Raw genomic sequence first — 26,019 nt, 5'->3', positions numbered from 1 at the left:
TGACGATCTCTGAGTGTGGACAGCAGTTAATTACTGCAAACAATGATTGATCCAATCAAATAGCAATCCTATGCTCTCAATGCTGATTTCTTTTCCCACTGAATGGAAGTTTGGACTTCTGAAACCAGGTATCTAATCAAATATGACTGGCCCCCTACCCTGCATACACTAGGTCAGTAGAAGGCCAATCTTAGCACTGCTTCTTCTATACCGATTTCACTGACAGTTCTCATGAGGACTCTTACCAGCTTCTTAGCATGGACGATGTCATTCATAAGAGGCTCCAACAAACAAACTCCAGTAATTCATGATGCTTCTTGCCTACTAACCTGAAGGCTTGTTCTGGCTAAAGCCTCTCAGAGGATCTGAAATAGAATTCTATTTCTGGGCCACTGAGACTATGCACCTGACAGATGGCATGGGCCCAAGCCCCAGCTGCCATTACTGAGGGGAAGTTTAGGGGGAGGAGCATTTCTTCAAAACTGTGCCCTACAGTCCCTCCTAAGGAAGTAGTGATGACATTGACAGCAAACCTCCCTGCTATCTGTGTAGATAAATACTGGGATCTGGTAGCACAGACTTCAGAAACATGAATCCAAATTCATGTTTGAGAGGCTAGACATCTACTCAGTAGGAGACTAGACTCAAGGAGCTCAATAAGTAATTCTTAAATTTAAAAGAAATTTAAAGGTGAGCTATAAATCAACATCACTTGATACTTGAACCCTTTCTACAATGTCTGTAACATCCAGTTCATGAGTGCAATGCCAAAAATACTTGGCTAACTGTAGCAGTTAAAAGTACTGAGCGATGAATGAATCACAGTGCCTAAGATATAATAATCACTCAATATTTATTCGCTGATTGAGTAACTTTTAAAAAATCAGAGCAGACTCGAGGATATTGCTACAGTAAAGCCACTCTCAGTTGCAGTCCCTGAAGACAGAGAAAGGAGTAGGATTGCAGGTCGCTCATGATAGACATATTACCATGGCAATATATCATGCGTGCAAATGCCAGCCAAGTAAATACTATCCTTATCCACGCTGTAGTGGAAATAAACCAATAAACGAAACTTAGACCTGCTATTCCAGCCTATGCCAGATTCCCCCCCATAAGGAAAAGCTTCCAGAAGGAATCCCCTTCTACCTCTTGGAAGCACTGCTAGGTTTGAGCTAGCAGTAAGGAAGGCTTAGTGGCTGCAACCTTAGTTGGCGTCCTGGTTCTGATATTCCAGGGCTATGCAGAACAAGCCCAGTACTTTCCCTATATGGCAACTTTGAAATACCTGAAGATACGTGTTTAAAGAGGTCCCTCTTCTGCTGCCTTTTAGTGTCCCCTTCTCCATTTCGAAGAGTATAGTTTTGAGTACCACCTACTATGACTCAGAAGAGCACAAAGGCTATATGGAGAAGGGAGCTGAGTCCTGGCCAGGCCTGCTCATGAGAGCGGAGCATGCTGAGAGCCCAATCCAGCTCCAAAGCCCAATCTAGGGACCAAACACAACATCCAATGGACAAGGCAACCTTGATCTGATTTAGCAAATAGTCCTTATCTGGGTTTTGGGGATGGTTGGTAGGGGAATTCTCAGGGCCCAGCTATCATAGGGAGGGCAGAGCTATCAGCAGGGAGCAAAAAGCTGGGCAAGTCAGGAAGGTGGTCCACTACTGTCCTGGAGGTCCAGTCACAGCTACAGAATCTGGCCACGGGGCAGGATCCCTGGGTAAGAGGCACACTTCTCTAGAAGACCTCCTGGCGAGACCGAGATAGACCGTGGTACCCAAAGTAGACACTGAGTCCCAGACACGTAATACACAGGAAGACAAAGAGCTGAAACTTGGAAGGTCAAGGAGTGAGTCTCAGGGCAATACCATTCTCAGCATGGGAAATCAAAATTCAACAAACACACTCAGACAAGCATTGAGCAAGATGATTATGGGCGAGGCACAGAGAGAACATGACGAGTGGTATGCCCTGCAGCACTGCGGGTTTAAGGATTAAACATCTTAGTATTTCCTGCTTAGTGAGAACTGAATTCAGATCTGGGGAGGGCGAGACAGTGCATGCAAGAGGACCAAGTGGGGGAGGAAACAGGGAAGGTAGGAGGAGACATGCTGGGGGCTGACACTTTCATTTGCTAGTGTTCTCTTCTAAATGACTAAGCTCGAAGGCAGTTCTCCAGATGAAGTAACACGGCATCTGGGAAGAGGAGCTCGTCCTTGAGTCAGTTCAGATGCTACGCTTTTATTTAGAAAGCCTACGATCACCGAAGCTTTTCTCACCAGCTACACTATACTGTGGGCATCTATGAATCTTTTACTTGATTCACACAAAATCTAAATTTGTTTCATCTACGATGCTGCTAAGCCACATCTCTCTTTACTGCCTTTTTGCAATTTAATTGGTGGTGGTGCTGAGGTGCTCTTGTCATCCCCGTTCCACGTCTGCGTCTTAGATGTGGGTCATTGCATTAAACGTCAAGTTGTTATCGAATTCTGTTTCCTTCACTTGTTATTACACTGGCCACCTCTCCCAGTTTGCGGCCACGCATTTATCGTGTTTTACCCAAATGAGTGCTCATGTTGACTAGAATAGGATTAGGTTCAAATACCAGAAACCTTTTTCCAGGAAGAAAGCGATTTATTAATCAGTTCCCTCTGGATATACTTACCAGACCAGTTATTAATCGAGCTCACTATACACACCCCCTATTTGTCCAAATGTTAAATGTTAGCAATGTGATACCCTCTGGTTAAAAAAAATCAAATATATCTCTAAACAAGTATATGCTATTTGTTATTAATCCTTCTGAATTCTATGATGGGTTTCATAAATTGGCAGTATAACAGAGATCAACCTCAAAGCAAAGACATATACTTCCATTAAAATTTCAATACTCAGCCTTTGACAGTAATCGTCTAAGAAAACTACATACTAAATATGCATAATGGTACAGCAATGAAAGGAGTAGCTAAGGACAATGTATATGGGCTAAGGTATACTGTGCAGTATTGGAAAACATAACTTATGACACTTCCTTCTCTTGCATTCTTCTTTCCCTCGGGCTGCACTTCTCTTGCTAAGCTCCCCCATGTTTTCTGGCCATTTTTTCTTGCTGGTTCTCCCAGCTGTGTCTCTCATCTTTTCCACCCAGCCCCCCACCCCCCAGCTGCTTTAGCTCACACTTCCAGCCTTCCTGGTATTTACTGTGTTAACAGTTCTAGTCATCACACCATCTGATGTCTCCTGCTTCATTTTTCACACAATCTAACAGCTGAAATCCCTGATGTATGCAAAGCAACAGTCCATTAAGAAAAGAGTTTTCCTTATCGAGAACAAAAAAAAATGGAAAAGGCAGGAAAGGGTAGTTCACAGAGGTGCCAAAGAGAGGCCACTATGTAGATAAGATGAAAGAAAAAAAAGACTTTTTTTAAGCCTCGAAAAGATTATGACACTGGGAAATCTAAAAATCCCCTTCAATGGTGTGGTTTAATGAAAATAATCCCCTTTCCAAGAAGAATATATTCTAGGGAACGGATGATAAAAATCCTTAAACACGTACCCTTATACTATCTACAATATACAGAACCCAGGTAAGCACTGATACAGTTATAATACATATACTAAGTTATTAACAAATGACATTTTCTTAGCAAAGCCTTCTTTTTGTTAGTATGTTACATGGAAAGAGGCTTAAAATGACACCTTCTACTATAAGGCTTATCTGTAAGCCTGCATCCCAAGTGAACAAGGCTTGGGCATGAATTCCTTGCAGTTTCAATATTAACAGAGAAAAAATCAAAATGACCAAAGCGCTCAACAGGGAAAAAAATCCTTTCTTAATGGCAAAAAAGAGAATAGCTTACAATATGCAAATTTAATGTATTTAAGGAAAACTGTGTGCTTTTCGGATATCTGAACAAAAAGCAAGGTAGCATAAACACTAACATTAAAAAGATTAGCTTCGGGGGCTTCCCTGGTGGCGCAGCGGTTGAGAGTCCGCCTGCCGGTGCGGGGGGCGCGGGTTCGTGCCCCGGTCCGGGAGGATCCCCCATGCTGCGGAGCAGCTGGGCCCGTGAGCCATGGCCGCTGAGCCTGCGCGTCCGGAGCCTGTGCTCCGCAACGGGAGAGGTCACAACAGTGAGAGGCCCGTGTACCGCAAAAAAAAAGAAAAAAAGATTAGCTTCGGAACTTAAATGTTGCTGCAGTGAACGGAAAATAAATTGACTCCTCTAACTACTAGTTTATGAATTGGAAGTAAAAAAAATGTATTTAAAACATCCTCCTTTAGGCAAAGTAAATAAACAGGGAATAATAACCAGGGCAACCAAAGAGGTCATTCATTCATTTCCTTATTCACCTTTCAATGATATCTCCTTGCTTAAAAAAACCAAAAGGTAAATATTACTCCATTCCCTTTCACTCTGTGTATCTGAAAACCTGTCCTTTGGACTGGGACTTAAGTTGCCATATATTGAGTCTATAGCTTTGGCTTGTTTTTGCCGAAAGACAGATACTTAACTGGATAGCCACCAGGCCCACCGCCTTTATCACAGAGCCTCAGATCAGCCTTCAGGCATTTCCCCACGAGCGGTAACTACCAGTTTCGGGACCACCCAAGGGGTAGTGAAGTTAGAGGGTTGCGGTACGCGGGCCTCTCACTGTTGTGGCCTCTCCCGTTGCGGAGCACAGGCTCCAGATGCACAGGCTCAGCGGCCATGGCTCACGGGCCCAGCCGCTCCGCGGCATGTGGGATCTTCCTGCTGGGGCAGGGGCACAAACCTGTGTCCCCTGCATCAGCAGGCGGACTCTCAACCACTGTGCCACAGGGAAGCCCTGACCACTGATCTTTTCCAGAAGAAGTTGTGCAAATGGGTATATATGTGCATGGTGGTGGGCAGACAGGAGGCTGCAAGGAAACTTCCTCTTGCATAGGAAGCAGAGGAAGGAAACTTGAAGTTTGTCCATGTACACTTTCAAGATCCAAAATTCATAGAAAGATACTTACTGTTAGGAGTCCCAGCCACAGAGTAATTCAAGACAGAAAGGGCCCTTCCCTCTGTTCTTAAGGTTCTGAAGAACTGGCTGTGTTGTCTGTGTGGACCTGAGGCAATGGCTCTGGCTGGTGGGGTCAGCGAATGGGTTGCACTTCGGCTCTGGTTATTTTCCCCATTATTGAAAAACTGTTGTCTATAAAGTCTCTGAGTTTCAGAAGGGTGTGTGAGGATGTGGTGGGGTAGGTTGGCATTTTGTAGATGGACCATATGGGACAAAGTAACTTTATGGTGACCCCTTCCTCTCCATACATGTATATATATAGATTATATGTCTATATCCATCTCTTTCTCTCTCTCTACATATACATGTGTGCGCATACAGAGAGAGAATACATATTTAATATGTAAGTAGTGAGAGAATACACACACACACACACACACACACACACACACACACACACACTTGACCACTTCAATCTTAGACTTTCAACACTGCCTGCAGACACCACACCAGAACTGTACCATTGACAGGATACCTATGTGGCCATTCTCTTATGAGCCAGGGTTAGTTTTATGAGATGCTATCATATGTATGACATATCAATCGTTTATTTGATGGAAAATAACTATTAGATGACCTAAGTTGAGCTTTAGAGAAATTCTGAGCCACCTAGTGAGATGTAATGCTCAGTATCCAGAGAAAGTCAAGGAGAGTCAATGGAATGGAAATAATGCATAAACTAATGTATGGATGCTAGCAAGAGCTTCGAGATAGTCAATGCTCCGCAAATGTCAGCTCTATTATGACCTGTACGCAATAGTATATTCAACAGAACTGAAGGTATCGTGATGGACTCTCGTCTACTAAGCTCATCTCTGCGGGGAGGCTACACTTAGATACTGTACTATAGGTGTGTGTGTAAGTTGCCTGTATGTGACCATTTCGTGTCTGTTATAGGTTGAATTGTATCCTCCCCAAATTCATATGTTGAAGTCTTAATCCCCAGTACCTCAGAATGTGACCTTCTTTGGAAACAGGGTCATTACAGATATGATTGGTTGAGATGAAGTCTTACTGCAGTAGGGTGGGCCGCTGATCTAATATGATTGGGTCCTTATAAAAAGGGGAAATTTGAGAGGTGCACACAGGAAGAATGCCCGGGAAGATAGGAGTTAAGCTGCCACAAGCCAAGGATGTACCAACAGCTAGGAGAGAGGTCTTGCAACAGGTCCTGCCCTAGTACCTTCAGAAGGGGAAATGGCCCTGCTGACACCTTGACCGTGGACTTCTAGCTTGTGGCACTTAAATTTCTGATGTTTAAGCTACCCAGTCTGTGGTACTTTATTATGCTATCCTAGGAAATTAATACAGAGCCAGAACATGAAAAAATGGTCATTTTCTAATATTGCAGTCCTAAGTTAAAGGAATAGAGGTGATATAAAATAGATAATCAACAAGGACCTAGCGTATAGCACAGGGAACTATATTCAGTATTTTATAGTAACCTATAAGGGAAAAGAATCTGAAAAAGAATATATATATATATATATATACACACATATATATGTGTGTGTGTATATATATATATATGAAACTGAATCACTTTGCTGTGATTACACTTTGCTGCGTTTACACAATGTTGTAAATCAATTATACTTCAATAAAACATTTTAAAAAATTTAAAAAAAGGAATAGAGATGAGGGCGAGCAAGGTAGCACTCATCACTTTACACATCTCATATCAAGAAAATTTACATATCAATCCAGCTGTTACAATGGAGTTATTTCTTAATTATATGAATTCAAGTAAACATTGAAATAACAGGTTCACATAATTCATAATACAACTTCAAAGAAGGAATTTGTTTTTTTTGTTTTTTGCTGTACGCGGGCCTCACTGCCGTGGCCTCTCCCGGAGCACAGGCTCTGGACGCACAGGCTCAGCGGCCATGGCCCACGGGCCCAGCCGCTCCGCGGCACGTGGGATCCTCCCGGACCGGGGCACGAACCCACGTCCCCTAGCATCGGCAGGCGGACTCTCAACCACTGCGCCACCAGGGAAGCCCAGGAATTTGTATTTTTAAACATTCTTGTCAATAAGACTGAGGGACTAATTACCTAAACATCATAAAGCAGAATTAAAGAGAAAACTTTCAATCATTTATTTAATCTTGAGGAAAGTTTTGAGAGGATTCCCTAAGAATTTGACCAAAATTTCTAGGGAATTTTTTTTTGCTTTATTGGGACATCTATTTAGATTGAATTATTTATATATTTATATAATTATTTATATATTTATTTTCTTTGCTCCTCTTAGTTAATTCATGTTTTTCCTTGAATTCATCCTTAAAAGTCTGCCCTGCTCTACTGTTTAGCACTTGCGCATATTTCAGAGTTGGATTAATGTAATTTTAGAGTTAAAAGAAACTCCGCAATATTTCAGCTCATTAATTTTAGCAACAAGGAAGCCAATGCCCAGCTGTGATCACACAGCTCGTCAAGGTAGAGGACGGAACAGAATGTGGCCACTTTTCATTACTTCCAGATCTATGGCCCTGGCTTCACCATGTTTCACGGATGCTACCTGTGTGTGCTTCCCTAATCAGATAATCTGGCTTCAGGGTTGGTGCCTTTTATGTTTTTTTTTAATCTCATCCAAAGATTCTCTTGCAACGCCACATCCAGAGCAGGCATACCAAAATGCCTGTTTAAATATGGATTATTGATGATATAGCTAAGTTTCTGTACGAAGATACTAGCAACTGATCATACATGACTGCTCTTCAGTATCCTGTTATCTTTTGAGAAGTCTCTTCAATTTATTTACTATCTAGAGTATATTTTCTTTAACCTGACCATAGAACTAATTGGCATTATATATAACCCAGGTTTCATCTTCTTAGCTGTTTTGATATCCAGGCTAATGGCATTTTAAGTGAGATGTGAAATCTGGGCTTTGTTACTGTGGCCCTTTGTCTGGATGTCTGGTCAAAGAAGTCAGTCCATCTACTTGGTTAAGTAAGGTGGGAAGAGGAAAGAGAAGAAGGAAATAAAAGAAAAGCAGAAATGACAAATAAGCTTTAAAGATTCTGAACTCCCTTAGACAAAGACATGATTTCTAATATTAGTTGGTAAACATCACCAGACAACAAAGGCTTCAGGAGGTAACATGGCTGTATCGTCACATACAAAATGGAAACAGCTGAGAGCAGTTTCCGTATCAATCTGCCCAAATGGAGATAAGTGGTTTCATCCACAAGCCTACATAAAAGAAGAAACAAAAACACCCTCCACATCTAACTGTGAGAGAGAGAAACGAGAAATATAGTAGCAGCTTCCTCACTGCAGAAGTACGTGTTTTTGGTCTGCCATCAACAGGTGTTGCCATGGTAACTATCTTGTAGTTAAGAAGTAGTAGAAGTATAAAAAACCACAATGAAGGGGAAAATAAGAAAAGTGTGCTGTAGTAAAACTAACCTCAGACCTCACAGAGTGAGCAACAGAGGCTCGCTCTCCCATTCGCCAGGTCTCTGTGGTGCTGGAAAAGGGCTCAGCCCAAGAGCACGGTGCTTGGAAGACCCAGGGAACTCTCAGGGGCGCTGTTGTGTCCCTCAATGTATCTTAGGTGCTAATTTACATCCCCACTCCCACAGGTACATTTTAGCTTTTTGATGTCTTTGTGGGAAAGGTTACAGTTTTGTAACGTTGTGTCTGGAAACCTCTAGAAAGGGAACATATATCAGTGAAGAATTTCCTTATTGTCCTTCTACTTCTCACAGGTAGTGTGTTTAGTAACGATTTCTCTGTGTTCTCTCTCCATATGGAGAAGCCAGGGCTTGCATGCAATGAATTAGTGCGATAATAACAGCTATTTCTTGCTTTGAACAACTATAGCCCGTATTTGCAGCCCCGGTACCAAGAAATACCTCAGAGCCTGGCTAGGATTAGAAGACCATTTCCATGGTCCTTCCTTCATTACTCACAGCTAGTGATAGTATCCCATACTTTTTTCATCCCAAATATACTAGCATCACGAATGATGAAATAATAATCATTCTGCATCTTTATTTTGTAAGCTATTGTTGATGACCCCATGAAAGGGCACAACCTAGCCCCTTTATTTACCCAGATTTTTGCTGTTGCTCAAATGACCACTCCATTTGATAAATAAATAACATGGATGCATACAGTTTGCTAACTTCTGTGATGCTTTAAAGTTAGGACAGCTGACGAAACAAGTTTTCGAAGGCTAACATCTGAATGGTTTAGCCTGAGAGACAAATCTGTGTGGTACCAAGGATACTCTGTTGAGACCAAGCAGGCGTCAGAGTGCTGTGGAAAATAAAAGAGCTGCGGTGGGAGCAGAGATGGCTCTGGGACCTGACTTTACTTCCCACGTCCATTTCTGGAACTCAGGGTCCCGTTCCCTAAAGAGGTGGAAGCTCCACCTCCTTCAAAGGGTTCACGTGAGACTCAAATGAAATAATGCCGATGAAAGCATTACTTTTTTCATAAACATTGAACACTAGGCCAATGAAAGCTGATGTTGGAAATATGATTGTCACTTGTTTTTCAAACTTTCTGCTATGTTGGTATTACCTGGTTCACATTTTTGAGGATAAGTAGGCCACGAAATTTTCACACGATGTTTCTGGCAGAAAATCTTTTGCGTTGTTATCAGTTGGAGGCACTTATATGATCTGGATGTCACTGTATTCTACTATTTCCTGTTCTTTCGACTTTTTGTTCTCAGGCTGGCAGATTTGTATCAGGGGGTGCATGTGTGTGTGTGCCTGTGCGTGTGTAAATGAGGACAAGCAGTAAGGGAGGGAGGAGAGAAAGGAAGGGAAAATGAGAGGAATAAATGAGTTAACGAAGTGGGAAAGAGCTTTCTTTCCCATTCCGCAGATACGTAGCCATCCCTGATGGTGTTTGTTATTGTATTTGCAATCTGTAGATCACTAGGCATACGTTCCTGGTGGCCTTACACACTCTTCAGGAGAAGCAGTTCTGGGGACGACACTGATGTCTGCCACTGACTCTCCTCTCGTGATGCTCTGTTTCTCCATTTTCAGGCCAAAGGGCTTTGCCAATTGTAGTTCAAGATGCATAAATCCTTCTGTTTCTCAAACTAAAACCCCTCGATCTCTTTTACAATAAGATACACACCTTCTGTCCTCCTCGTGTGCTTGTTTTATTAAAGAACAGCTCCCGCTTTAAAATGCTGTCCTCGGGGCTTCCCTGGTGGCGCAGTGGTTGAGAGTCCGCCTGCCGATGCAGGGGAAAAGGGTTCGTGCCCCGGTCCGGGAAGATCCCACATGCCGCGGAGCAGCTGGGCCCGTGAGCCATGGCCGCTGAGCCTGCGCGTCCGGAGCCTGTGCTCCGCAACGGGAGAGGCCGCAACAGTGAGAGGCCCGCGTACCACACACACACACACACACACACAAAATGTTGTCCTCTTACTTTTGAGTGTTTTGAATTCACGGCCCCCACTTTATCCCTTCCATTCTGTCTCCTACTTTCCCCCTTAAAGCCTGCTGTTCATCACATTCAACTGCTGGCCAAGTCCCATGGATTCTACCTCCTTATGGTTTTGTTATAGTAAATCTCCAGCTCATTGTAACACATGCTTATTGAAAAGGTTCACAGAACACAGAAGAATACATCGTACAAAATGAACGTTCCTTTTCCCCTCACCGCCCCCATCCCACTTCCTCCCTTATAGGTTAGCACTGCTCGAGGTGAGTAAAAAACGCTTAAAAAAGGTCTTGAAAGATACAAGAATCTAAAGGTATTTTTTTCTTTCTGTGTTACGTATATGGTATTCAACACAAGGCATTGTTCAACTGTTTCCTTGTGTTCATTTACTGTATTTTAGAGAACTTTCCATGAAAGTAAATATTGAGTTCTCTCATTTCTCTTAATTATAGAGCATTCAATGGTATTATAAATATACTATATTTAGACATTTCCATGCCAATGAATATTTAGGTTGTTTTTGGCTTTCCTCAGTTAGAAGCAATGTTACAAAGATTACTGTTGCATATCTATCTCACTACAAGAGTGAGTACATCGATGGGACAGATTCCCAGACATGGAATTGATGGGTCACAGAGCATGTGCACTTTTTGTTTCATTCTCTCTCTCCTTATCGACCTAAAACCAAAGTTGTATTAATACACAGTCTGTGTAACTGTACAAGAGAGTATACTTCTCAGTTCTGTTGGGTTTCACCACCACTTAGATGCATTTCTCTTAACACCTTCTGGGATTCTTGGATATCCTTGTCTGTTGATGGCATTTCTTCCTGGCTTTTCAGTGCTGCTGTGGATTTGTGAATTTCTTCTTCTTTCTTTTACTTTGGTGAGTGAAGGATAAAGCAGAACCCCACATACTTGATCAGCTATCTAAAAGCCATAAGACCTCTTGCCCGACTACTCTTGCCTCCTTTGTATTCCTCCTCCACAGCTGTCCAGCTAACCTTCTGAAATGCAAAAATAATCACTTGACTCCCCTTAAACTCTTTCAATAACACCCTGATGCTTGGTGGGTGTTATGGGTTGGATTTCATCCCCTAAAAACATATACGTTGAAATCCTGGCCCCAGTATCTCAGAATGTGACCTCACGTGGAAATAGGATCGTTACAGAGGTGATCTACTTAAGATGAGGTCATGAGGGTGGACCTTAATCCAATATGACTGATGTCCTTATAAAAAGGGGGAAGCTGGACCCAGAGACAGACATGCACAGAGGGAAGGTGATGGGAAGCAACACAGGGAGAATACCATGCAAAGATGGAGGCAGAGGTTGCAATCATGCTGCCCCAAGACAAGGAACATCTGGGGCTACCAGAAGCTGGAAGAGGCAAGGAACAATCCGACCCCACAGGTTTCAGAGGAGGCATGGCCCTGCAGACACTTGGATTTGGAATTCTAGCCTCCAGAACTGTGAGACAACGAATCCCAGTTGTTCAAGGTCACCCCGTGCTTTTCAGTATTTTGTTACGGCAACACGGAAAACTAATGCAGTGGGTAAAGTCCAACCTCTTAAGCATCTCACATAGTACCTTTCATGCAGTGGCTCGCTGCCCTCAGCATCCTCCCTCACTACCTTTCCTACCAATACCCTACTTCCTTATCTGCTCATGTCCACAAGTTCTAGGATGCTTCCTAAAGCCATGCTTTTGAACACCCTGCTCCCTCTACCTAAATTCCCGTCTCCACTCCCCAAGCATTACTAATGTGTCTTAGCTAATTTCCAGGGTCATCTCCGTTACGAGCTGTTTCTGACATCCCTTTCTCCACCAGTGTCCCAGACACAACTACCTGTCCTCGTGAGTCCCCTCTGTGCTGGCCCTAGAGTATTCTGACATTATTTTGCGCTTACTTGTTTATGCACATCCATCCCCCTCTGCCATGCTGCGAGCTCCTTGACGGAAGAGCCATTTGACGTATTCTAGCAAAATCCCTGCATATAGCATGTCGAAATGGGATTTTGCTCAGTGAACAATGCTACGAAAATATAAAAACTGTAAGCAATTTAATGTTTTTAAAAAATTGTTATTTTATATTGGAGTATAGTTGACTTACAATGTTGCGTTAGTTCCAGGTGTACAGCAAAGTGATTCAATTATATATATACATTTGTCTATTCTTTTTTTCAGATTCTTTTCCCACATAGGTTATTACAGAGTATTGAGTAGAGGTCCCTGTGCTATACAGTAGGTCCTTGTTGATTATCTATTTTATATAGAGTAGTGTGTATATGTTGACTTTATTCTGTTAAACGTCTCTCATGTAAAGAGTTGGAGGAGAGTAGGTCAGGGCTGACTACAAACGGTTGATGCGCAAAGGTGACATTGGCTGAAAAGTACTTTTCCACACACTGAATTTGTGGCTATTTTCGGCTTGTTTTTATTTCTGATGAGATTCATTCTTCTAACCAGTCACACTTAGGAACGTCAGACTTTTCCTTCAGATAATGTAAACTCTAACAGCTCCAATCATCAAAGATAAGTCCATCACCTGGACCTTGATGTCCACTGACTGCTTCCTTCATTAGAGTGGTTTATTAGAGGCAGAAAGTAGACCAGTGGCTGCCTAGGGCTGGGGGCAGTGTAGGAGATGGGGAAATTGAACGGGGTGATGACAGCTAAGGGGTGAGGGATTTCCTTTTAGATTTGTAAGAATGTTCTAAAACTGATTGTGATGATGGTTGCAAAACTCTGTGAATATACTGAAACTGTACACTTTAAATGAGTGAATTGTATCATATGAGAATTATAATTTGATAAAGCTGTTTTAAAAATAAAAGGCATGATTCATTTAATCCAATCTAGTCCACAAGAATCGCTGTTAAAACAAGTCAACTCTTTAGTAGCCAAACAGCCACACAGATAAAATAAAATAAACCCACTGCAGTAATAAAAAAGAAAACAAACAAACAAACATAAAACCACAGCCTGGAATGTATACGGCATCCTACAGAAGACATGATGGACCCCAGGGCGGGGCATTTCCCGTCAGGCCCATTCACTCGGATCATCCTATTGCATAGTTGTAGCAGCATAACTAAGCCTCAGAGCTTTCCTTTTGTCATAAAGTGTTCAATTCTCTCTTCTTTCTATGTCACTAGAGATACACATAGTTCAATAAACATGACAGCTAGGAGGGAAGTAAGATAAAAGGATAAGTGATAGCCAAAAAACAAACTCTTAAAAACTACCAAGCTTTAGCTAGTGGAATATTAGTCATATGGTGAACCTCTGTGCTAAGTCAAGACAGTAGCATTTGTCAGGGTGTCAGGCAAAGGAACACAACATCTTTAACATTGGTCCAAATGTTCAGTAAGTCTTCTGAATAGACCAGGCAATGAATGACTAAAAGCAGACATCCTGGTGCTTATTCATACACTGTTTTGTATTTATCACCTGTTATGCAAATGCCTGTCACATGTCCCCAGTGAAATTCCAAACTCCTTGAAGACAGGGAAAATATCTAATGGATTTTCTCTCCTCCCACCATTCCATACCCAAAGCAATCAGCAAAGAGTTAAAACTGCTTTACGGGATACAGGATACACCCATCTTAGAGTCTTACAGCACTAAAGAGATTTTTTTCCTTTTTAGTAATGTTGTTTTGGAGCAAACATAATTTAATGCACGGAATAACAAAATCTATGTAATAAACAATTTTGTAATTGATTGTTACCTTTCTTTGAAGCCCCATTTCTAAGGACGTTATTTTGGAGAAATGTATACTACAATCACATAAACAACAGAAAAAGCCTTCAAAAATCAACGGGCTGGGCTTCCCTGGTGGCACAGTTGTTGAGAGTCCGCCTGCCGATGCAGGGGACACGGGTTCGTGCCCTGGTCCGGGAAGATCCCACATGCCGCGGAGCGGCTGGGCCCGTGAGCCATGGCCACTGAGCCTGCGCGTCCAGAGCCTGTGCTCCGCAATGGGAGAGGCCACAACAGTGAGAGGCCTGCGTACTGCAAAAAAAAAAAAAAAAAAAAAATCAATGGGCTGCTGGCTCCTGAATGTATCAGAGAATGGCTCCGTGGGCCAGGATTCCACTGGGTCCACCCAGATTCACAAACTTTGGTTTTGAAAACTATTTCAGAACTAAATCTTTTTTTAAAAAATAAATTTTATTTATTTACTTATTTATTTTTATTTTTGGCTGTGTTGGGTCTTCGTTGAGGTGCACAGTCTCCTCACTGCAGTGGCTTCTCTTATTGCGGAGCACAGGCTCTAGGTGCGTGGGCTTCAGTAGTTGCGGCACGCAGTCTCAGTAGTTGTGGCTCACGGGCTTAGTTGCTCTGCGGCATGTGGGACCTTCCTGGACCAGGGCTCGAACCCGTGTCCCCTGCCTTGGCAGGCAGATTCTTAACCACTGCGCCACCAGGAAAGCCCCTAAATCTTTTTTAAAGATAGTTTTTTTAAAAAAATTTTTATTGGAGTATAGTTGATTTACAATGTTGTGTTAGTTTCAGGTGTACAGCACAGTGATTCAATTGTATAGATATATTCATTCCTTTTCAGATTATTTTCCCATATAGGTTATTACAGAATATTGAGTAGGGTTCCCTGGGCTATAAAGTAAGTCTTTGTCTATCTGTAGACAAAGTAAGTCTATTTTAACTACAGTAGTATGTGTTAAAGGCAGCTTCTACTGTAACCAGAGGCAAGATTTTTATCACGGAAAGGGAGGGAATAATTTCTCTCTGCATCATGTCCTTACATAGGTCACACAACTGCAAAAAATTACAGACTCTGTGCTATTGAAATCTGATGATTAGTCACCGAGTTCAATATATTCTTAAAAATCTATAGTTAAAAGTAATTAGCCAAGGTAAATTATAGAGAGAAACATGCAAATACATGAAAACATTCTCAGAGTTCAATGTACGAGGATGTAATAAAGAAAAAAAACCCACCTCTCTTCCACACATTCAGAAAGAAATACTCAAGCATCCCACTTCTGAAAGCTCCTTGGGTAAGGAGGGAGCTCCCTAGTTCCTGTGGTTGGGACTTCCCAGACCTCTGTAATCTGACCAGCCAGCCTAGTTCCTTTCCAAAACAAACTCACCTTCCCCTGCCTTTGCGGACACTACTTTTGCCTGGAATGTTCCACCCTCTTCTCCCCTTATCTCTAAGTCCTGACCATCCTTCTTAGTAAGACTTGCTCTTTTCCTTCTGTCCTTTCTGCCCAGTTCATTTGACATGAAATATTACCTTACCTGTCCTGTACTGGGGGTTAAATCCCTTTTTCCCTGATCAAGCAATTCAAGCAGATAACACTTCTGGCTCTTTCTACTTCTTCATTTAAGGGGAGGGAGGTGGAGTGACTCACTTAATGAGTCATTCCGAGAAGGGTAAACTAGGTACCCTGGGTGTAGTTCCTCCCTTCTTCCTTTAGGGATGAAGTAGCCCTCTGGGAATTTTCCTCTGACCCTCCATGCCATAATCTGATCCTTTTGGCCCACAGGTCTGCCCCAGCTACTGTGGCTTGTGCGTAACTCTGGGGTTCCGCATCAGTACAACAAATAAACCCCACCCTCCCACCTGGCTTATACTAGTAATAATGATGATAGTTGAACCTTATCTGCCAATTATTTTATCCTCTCTCTTAATTTTTTTTCAGAACTTGGTAGGGTCAGAGGGGTGTCATGATTATAGTTTTCATCAAAGATTCCAGCATCATTCATATATGTAAGTTGACATATATTGATTCGATGGCTTTCAAAATTGATGTGAGATTGCGTCCCATCTCCCTGCCTGGACATAATTTTGGGTCATGTCACATAAATCTTTGCTACGTGGTGAGTGCTTCACCACAGTGCCCAATGTATAGCAGAAATAAACTCAGAAAGGTTCAATTATGAATACATCATCTAATTAAAGATATGTAGAGAGAAGATTATAAGACAAAACTCAGGACTACAGTACTTGTGATTCCAGCTAATACTTATGACGTTATTAACGCATTTTTGTTGTCACTTATCAGCAGTGTTAGCATAAAGTTAATATAGGCAGGCTGAGTATAAAATTAATATATGTGACACACTGTGATCCTGCAGAGTCAATTTAATTGCACGTTGAGCAGCAAGAAGAGAGAATAAAAGATAAGGCATATACTGACTGATTTTCTTCATCAAAACCAACAAGATCTCATTTCAACAAAACCCTGTCATTAAATGTCCAGCATATCTAACAGTGAATTTTATATGATATATATCTGAATCTAATTTCCAAAGCAGTAATGGCAATCTACCATAAGCCAAGTTTTCATTTACCCACACATCTTAAACCTTCATCTTATAGGTTCCGTTATCCTTTGCTCACTCTTACATAAAAAGCTTCACATGTATTTAAAAAGCTGTTAATGTGCAATGTTGCTGAGAAATAGTGGTTCAGTCGTCTAGTATATGGTTTTGAGTGTCCCCCCCAACCCCGCCGTGAAACAACAAAAGTAGATTAAATACATAAAGGATTTACAATTATGTCAAAATAAAGACAGTGTTTCACAAAATTTTAGAGGTCAATTAATGTGATTAAACCACTAATTTCAATTTTAGTTTTAGTACTTTTTTTGAGTTTCCAAGTCTTTTTATTTATTTATTTTTAATTGAGTACAGTCGACAATATTCTAATAGTTTTAGATGTACAATGGTGATTCGATATTTTTATAGATTCTACTCTAACAGTATTATAAAATATTGGCTATATTTTCTGTGCTGTACATTACATCCTTGTATCTTATTTATTTTATACCTAGTAGTTTAAACACAATCTTTTTTTTTTTTTTTACTTAAGTTTGAGTTTATTGAATACTAACTGGACGCAAGCACTAACTAGCGTATGGTATCAATAAGCGGTACGTAGCCACACGATAATAATTCTAGAAATGATTACTTATATAAAGCCCTTTCCAGTTTTCAAAGATGTCACACACAGTTTTCCTCTGACTCTCACAGTCTCCTGTTAAAACAGCAGAGCAAACATTGTCATGCCCATTTTACAAATGGGGAAACTAAGGCTTAGAGAGGTCTTGAGCACTGGCAGGGCTGGTACTACCGTCCAGACTGCTGACTCCCAGGAATTAATCAGTCATTTGGAGATTCAATAAATAGTTATTCAGCACCTACTGTGCAGCAAACCCTATGTTGCAGCTGGGGATGGAGATGGTCCCTGCCCTCCCGGTCTCTCCCCAGGTTATCCTATTTGACATAGGACCAGCCATCAACATGCACATGATACTTTCAACACAGGATTTTTATTTTATACCTCGATAAAAGCAAAAATGAATTTGTGAATATTTTTCCTGTAAAAACAAAACTATGGAAGACTTCCTTAAAATTAATACAGCTTGATCATTTACTTTAGAAATTAAGAACGTGTTTCATTGTTACTCCTCAAAGCTCCAACTAGAATGATAGTGTTTCCATTCAAATTGCAACTCCAAGTAAAAAATACCCTTTGGCATTTTTCAATGAAGCATTTAATCTTCTATCAGATGAATGAGAATTTAATCACATAAATTAGTCTACCTCATTCCTCTACCAAAATGTTAGAATTTATCTAAGGAGACAAACTTAGATGTAAACATTCACAGGAACAGTGATGAGAATATTGCTGGAGAAGAAGACCCTTTTTGAAATTCAGTTTTGGGATTCACATATCCCAAATCACAGGGATCTAAGTTCCCAGTACCACCCTGCAGTTCTCGAGACACGAGTTTAATATGAGGTGGCCCCTTCATAAGTGCAGTTGTCATAAAATGTCATAAAACATGAGAGAGAAGATCCATGTTGAGTCCTGAAATGAAAAGCCATGGCACCCACACGGCTTTTTCTCATCTTTGCCCATAAATTAATTAATCAGTAGTAAAGACACGTGCATTTAAGGCAGGCTTCCTTCCAGGCAGGAAGACAGACAGACAAGACAGACAGACAGATATAACACAGAGAAACCAGCAATCTTGATGTAGAGAAACCCAATGAGGCAATGAAAGGAGAAAAGTAGGTGACTGAGTCAATCAGCCAGTGAGTTAATTTCACAATCGTGGCCTCACACTCTTGTTGATAAGCGGGTGAAACACAGTAGAACATGGGCTCATTACAAACGAAACACAAACCCACCCCTTCACGCCTCCAAGAGTTATCAGTCTTTGGAATTCAGCAAGTAGAGAAGAGTGTCAAAGTGCACTTTAGTTGTCCGTCTCCTTCCTCCACTCTTTCTTTCTCTAAAGGATCGTAACTTATTTGTCTCACATTTTTCTTTTTGTGAGATAAAGTCTATATACTTTTTAAAGTATATAGACTTAATGCAGCATTATTTCTTATGTAGCATGTATTTCTGTGTCGATCCGTCAGCTGTCTCTGGGTAAGGAACTGTGATGCCAACTGTATCACATGCCCAAGTTCAGTATCATCCACAGCGCCTGGAGGCACCGCTCTCCTGTAAAACGAGCCCTGCCTTATTAGAGTCCTTTTAGATGCGGTAAGAGGAAATAGAAAAATGAGACCCAGAGAGGCCCTAATTTATATAAATCACTGTCAGATGCTCTTTAAAAACGACTTAAGCTTTTTCAAAACATCAGGTCCCAAAGTGCCACATAAATTTCTATAGAATGATACATTGACTTACACATTTCTCTATTGGTGTGGGATTAATTAAAAATCTAAATCTTTGGTTCAAACTTCCCACCTTCTCTGGCTTATCAGACATACACAAGATTTTGGCAACCTAGGAAGAAAATAAAAACAGCTCAAGAGGCCTAATTTACAAAAAGAATTATATTCCAAAAGCTCATCTTCAAGCTTGTCATTAGGAACACTGAATGCACTGTCACATTAGAATGAGTAAATGAAAGTTATTACATTTTTAAGACAAACAGGTCATAACAATTTTTATCAAGTTGAACAATTTTGTGGAAAGCGAAGAAACCAATGAACATTAAAACCCTATTTATTATATTCTGAAGTTTCCTTGATCTTTAATTTTATAGAAACATTTGCCAAGTTGCCACCAGCGAAGAAATACTGTTTTGTACCATTTTCAGTTAGTATGTCAAATATGCATTTCCATGTTCCAAAACAGCCTGCATGTGTCATTTTAAAATTATAAAGTATTGTATACTTTTATATCCTTAGTCACTTCCTCATTGTTAAAGGCAAGTAGCTTCCAAATTTTCATTGTTTAAAAAACATGCCGTTATGAATGGCTGCACAGTGACTTTTGCACATTATTCTCCATGACACAAAGTCATGATCTCATATGCTAGAAACACAGGATCAGAGAAGAGCCATTTACTTATCAAGATTCTTTCACTCGGCTAACTGGAGCACCTGTGAGTGACAAGGACGACATCAGAAAACTGAATGGAGATGTTGAATAATTAACGAGCATGATGCCTCCAATACGGCGCTGATTATTAGTATTATTTTAACATCGACAACCACGCACGACACCACAGTTTCCTAAGCATCTACCACCTGCCAGGTGCTTTGCAAGCATCATTCCCATCCTTTACAACTTTTACAAAATAGGGATTATTATTCCCAGTTTAAATATGGAGAGGGGTTAACGGACTCATCTAAGGCTACAGAATTTGCATTAGAGCTACACTTCTAACAGAAGTCTCTCTTTGTTCTGCCCCAAACTGTCTAGTTCTTAGAAAAAGATCACTGGATGGGACTATCAACCTGCTAAAACCTATTCACTAAAGACTTGAAAGTGATCTTTATTTGAGGCTTTGTAGTGAGACTTTATGTGCCAGCCTCCAGCTTAGGTGGGAGGTCTGCTGAGGGCACCAGTACCACCAGCAGATGGACCAGTGACATAGCAACAGTGGCAGCAGCAGCTATCTCCGTTGCAAGAGGTGACATGGCCAACAGGGCACTGGGACAATATTTTAGCTTGACGTCCTTAACCACTTACTTTTTTTCCGTAAGTATCTCAGCTATTTTGAAGTCTTATGTGGATGGCATTTTTTTCCAAATCATAATGTAAAATCATCCTTAATTTGGCAGTAACTGAGCGACATCATTTCTTTACATGTCTGATCAAAATACAGCTTTAAAAGTCTACGGACAATTAAAATTTTAGGAAGCATTTAGAGAAGCTTATTAATGTATTCCATAATCATTAACCAAAGAAAAACATTAATCTTTAAGATCCCTGTTGAGCATGGGGAGCTATTATTCTTGGGATTATTTTGTATAAACAAGCCCCAATCCTTATGCTGCACAAAGGCTAATGTCTTTGCTCGGAGGATCTGAATTAATTTATGACCTCTGCTTCTGACTTAAATGCTATAAACATCTCTGTTGACCTTGAAAACAAAGGCTGCTCCTGCATAATTTTTCAAAGAGAGGAACTTAAATTAAAGTACTATGAAAATATTTACTGGATAGAACAAATGCCAAGATCAAAAATGCTAAGACACTGAGTGGATATTTATTATCCCCACTAATCCTTTTGTATTTCAAGGTTTATTTATTTTTACTCTGTTTTTCATCAGTTATGATAGCATAATTTTAAATTCGTAAAAGATGATGCAGAGTTAATAATATCATGAGCTTTACAAGAATGTGCAAGTAATACTGAAAAAGATGGAAATCCATTTGTTATCTGAACATGTTCTTTGGCTGAACCAGCAGAAATGATAATCTAATGTTGGAATTTTAGCACCTCGTGCCCTGGCCAATGAGGCCCTGCATACAGAACAGAGATTTAATTTTAAAACATCCATGATGAATAGTTTTAAAACGACAACTCAATAAATCAAACAGTCATGCTCTTTCAGTGTATTTTAATTGAAAAAGCACAAATTTTATAGTATTCTGTCTTCCTAGCATTCCTAAGTTCTTACTTGTGAGGCAGTATCTGAAGTTAAGACATGGACCAATGTCTCCATGGCTTATTTGATGAAGACATACTAATAGTTATTTCTCATTGAATATACTTTATGGCAACTTCTAAGGGACTGTTAAAAGGAATTTCTGATCGGATGCAGTTGGGGCTTGAGAATACCAGAAATGATAAAGTACTGGCTACTTAAAAGCCTACCTAGATCACTGTCTTCAAGGCGTTCATGTATTTTTGGATGGTTGATGGACGGGCCTTGGTGACAGATCAGGCATGAGAAATATAAAGGAGGGAAGCACCTTGGGCATATGGTGGTGCCATTAACTGCGATAGGAAACTAGAAGGAGGAACTGATAAGGGTGGAAAATAAACACAGAAAGAATTTAGTTTGGTGAATGTCAATTTTAAGGTGGATGTGGGGCATGGAGGTAAGGAAATCTGGTGGGCAGTTACACTTAGGAATTAAGATCTTAGGAGAAAGGCTGAAAGTAGTGAGCAAATCAGGATATGCAAACATTTTCTGTAATGGGCCAGAGAATAAATATTTTAGGCTTTGCAGGCCTGACGATCTATCCCAGCTACTCACTTCTGCCATTGCAGCAGAAAAGCAGCCACAAGATAGCACAGAATGAGTGTGCCTATGTTTCAATAAAACTATTCCTAAAAACAGGTGCCAGAATGTATTTGACTGCAGGGCATAGTCTGCCAAGCCCTGAGTTCGACGACAAATAAAGTCCTCGGAATGGATGAGCTCACCCAGGAAGAACAAATGTAAGGCAAAGTAGTATGACATGAAATTTGAAAACACGGAACCCTGAAAAAAATAGAAATTCAGAATTCCATGGACTTTATCTTCAAATTAATCTGCAGAGTTAACTCTATTTATAAGTCAAAGGACACAGCAGTATCAGAATGTTTTTCTTACAGGTTGATTTTTTTTTTTTTAGGTAAATCACAGCAAGTTGATGGCAAAATTAAAGTAAGAATTGAGAATTCCCACTATTCCATTCATAGGCTATAATCCGTCTCTTATAAATGAGCGTTCTTTTAGCATGTCTTGGGAGAGAAACCTATTCTTTCCAGAACAAAATAAATTTCTCTCAAGGATTAGATTTTGAGAGACTCTACAGCATTACAAAAGGCTTTTGCTATACCCTCCTGCTAATTTAATTTTCTGCCTTTTCCTTGTTGATAGCCAGAACCAATTTGGAATACCTTTTTCATATTATTGAAAATCAGTGGGCAGTAATGTCATTAATGCTTTCAGGCCACTAATGTACAAGAGGTTATTACTTCGAAGTATAAAAGATGGTCGAAAATGAGTTGACCTTCCTAAATTAGGAAGTAAGTAGCAAAGGCCTGGAATTCAAAAGCTGTTTTCTGTTTCCCTGAAACTGTCCAATAAACTTATCTTTGATGACCACAGAACCAACATTTCTTTGGTTAACTTGACATGAGGGCCCATAAAATTGTATTCAGGCTCTACAGCAGCTTCTCTGCTCCCTGAAAGAATAGTATGATTCATACCCATTTCAATTTATATCTCTTTTGCATAAACGAAGCAGACTTGTAGAAAAGACTGATTCATTATCATGTAAAATATAGCCATTAGTAGAAAATCTAGTAACCATATTCCCAGACATAACAAGATCAGACTCTCAGGCCTCTGGGCTGGAGTTGGGAAATGAGAGGTGCAGTGTTTCTGAAAAAAGAAAGTCTTCCTTCTGAAAGAGGTATTCACAGTGGTAAATTAGAGGAATTTTATAGCTCCTTAAAAAACGGAAGCCACAACAGGCCATTCCTTGAGTCTACCATCAAAGCAGAACATTCTATCCAATTGACCCTTAGTGTTAATACCAGTGTATACGTAAGTCTTAAAACTTGTATCTGTTTCTCTTTCAGAATCTTTTTTTTTTACGTTTACCAATTATTAAAAGATATGTTAAAGGATATGATAAAGGATACATATTAACAGCCAGATGAAAAGATATGTTAGGTGAGGTCTTTGAGAATCCTGCACCCAGGAGCTTTTCAGCTCAACCTGGAAGCTCCCCGTTCCCTCCACCATTGGGATTTTTTACTTAATTGGAGTATAGTTTATTTACAGTGTTGTGTTAGGTTCAGGTGTACAGCAAAGTGATTCAGTAATACATATATATATTCTTTTTCAGATTCTTTTCTGCTATAGGTTATTATGAGATACTGAATATAGTTCCCTGTGCTATACAGTAAGTCCTTGCTGTTTGTCTATTTTATATATAGCTGTCTTGTGGCTGGAAAATTTGATAGGAGCCGCTTGCCTCAAATGCCTATCATGGTAACAGTCGGTGCGTTGCCGTCGTGCCTGCCAATCGGGTGCCACCACCAGGAAGGAACCGCTGGTTAATGACAGAAATGCAGAGTGTGAAGTACCATGGACCCCATAGCAAGGGGAGGAGACGGGAGGGCCGGATTCCAGGCAGTGATGATGAAATGGCCTCAGAGATGGGAAGAGGGGAAGATCCCCGGAAGAAAGCAGGCAAGTGGGAAGAACCTTCGAGTGCTTCTTCAAGGCTGGGCACTGCTCTAGGCACTGAGGATACAAGGCGAATGAAACAGATGAAGTCTCAGCCGACCTCCCTGCAGGTGAAGACTGATGAAAGACCAATTCACACTAGGCTATCAGACAGGGAGAGTAAATTAAAAAGGTAAAGGAGAAAGGAGTGACAGAGTGCTGTGAGGGATTCCTGAGCCATGGCTGCCTGGGGAAGCCCCTTTGGAGGAGGGAACACTTAGGTTCAGGTGGGAATGACAAGAAGGAACCATCCTCTATTCTCTCAACCTATAAAAACTGTCTTTGATGGGAAAAGGGTGTTAGACGGCAAATCGGAGAGCCGTGATCCAGTCTCATAATTCAGGGGTTTTCACCACTTTTCTATGTGTGTTTGAGGCACATTTTCAAATATAAGAATATTTATTAGATTATACAAAGGGATAAAAAAACAAAGCAATTTGAAATCAGTCAACAGTAATTCAATTCTGTGGCTCACAACAGTTCAGCTCACAGCGCCTCAGGTGTCTATAAAAGCACGCCTCATCCCATGGTCACCATTTTGCTGCGATTCTGAGTTGCTATTTGCAGTCCACATCACACTCTTATACACCTGGGAGGCAAAATTGTCTCCAGTTAAAGTAAACAGAAGATCTTTGTTTAGCAGACACTCGAGAATACACTCAACTAAAAAGTAAACTTCCCTTGTCCTCTGCAAATGTACCCGTATTGCCTAACAATACCTGTAACTGTATATACACATTTTGTAAACTACATGTATTCAAATGTGGAAAAATAAATTTTAGATACTAATATTGGACAGCACACCTTTGTGCTTCGGGGCATTTGCCGGGCAATGGTAGATGATCATGGTCATGAAATGGCAAACCTTGGTTTGCCACTTCTGAGTTTCTACATTTTTCTGGCTGTCCCATAGGAAGTAGTACTCATTTTCACAGAATCCTCAACTTGTTGGTTCTTCCCCTACATGATGTTATAGGAAAAGTCTTGTTTATTTATTTTTCCCCACCATTTTGTGATTCTTCATAGTTCAAACCATCAGAGACAGCCATCAGAATAGCTTGCCCCAAGCCTGCAGAGATGAGTGAGGTACACCCAGAGGAGGAAGGGTCCCAACGCAATCCAGTGACAGCAAAATTAGGAGAAGGTATGGTTGATCTCGGAAGCTCACCATTCAAAATTATCAAGTGGTAACTGTTTGGATGTAGGGCCATCTAGTTGTGACGCAGGTCACTCCACTGATGACCAGGGTTGATCTGGTGAGCCAAGGGGCGCCTCTAAAGGAACCAAATGCAGGGTCCACGAACATTTTCCTTTCCTAATCAGCTTCCTAGAGCGGTGCATAATTAAATCATTTAAAAAGATAGAACAAAACGGTCGTATTAAAGAATATAAAGCCAAGCCTATGGGAGGAATGTTAAGAAGACTTTGAAGGATGCAGCTAAAGCTGTTTAGGAAACATAACAGATAACCTTAATATAATGGTTAGATTCCAAACAGCCAAGTCCCCTTCAAACAGCTGCTCTGGTGTGCCTCGCACACCAGGCAACTCAGGTTCCTGCTGAAGCCGAAATCTCAGCCCACAGCTCCAATACGCCGCACTCAGAATCTTCTCATTTTTGCCAAGTAAGACATCCATTCGTGAAATGAACAGGAGTGTTCCTGGGGCTTAATGGGAAACCCCTGAAACACTGACATGCCACCAGGTTGCTGCAATGTCTGCAGCTGTGAGGAAAAGGGAGGCAAGTGCGACCAGCAGTGAACAGCTGCCTCAGGGAACGGTGCTTATCCTTCCCTTCTGGTTCCTAGAGCCCTCCTCTGACGAGGCTCTCATCACTGCTGCCCCGAGAGGGGAAACAGCTGCGACCCAAAGGGACAGTATCGTAGTGTCTCCTCCCAAACCTCTGGTGAGGGACTGGGGTCCCCAGGGAGCCACAGGCCTGGCCGGAGACCCCAAATGCTCTCTGTAGCAGGTGCTGGAGATCCCGGATGCTAAACTCAAGGTGTGTCCTCGATGGCTCCGAAGTTTCTAAGGAAATTGTGACTCCTGGTAGCTGAGCTAATCGTCTGAAATCGTTTCTTTTCACAGAAA

The 26,019-nt window shown here is 41.0% G+C and overlaps 1 protein-coding gene across 4 annotated transcripts in view; it reads right to left on the bottom strand.

The window, feature by feature from the left end:
- Positions 1-26,019, bottom strand: part of PAG1 (phosphoprotein membrane anchor with glycosphingolipid microdomains 1) — a 141,342-nt gene that overhangs the window by 63,583 nt on the left and 51,740 nt on the right. The window lies entirely within an intron of this gene.

The sequence above is a fragment of the Pseudorca crassidens genome, chromosome 17, assembly GCF_039906515.1.
Source record: "Pseudorca crassidens isolate mPseCra1 chromosome 17, mPseCra1.hap1, whole genome shotgun sequence".
NCBI lineage: Eukaryota > Metazoa > Chordata > Mammalia > Artiodactyla > Delphinidae > Pseudorca > Pseudorca crassidens.
This window is presented reverse-complemented; position numbering and strand designations above follow the sequence as displayed.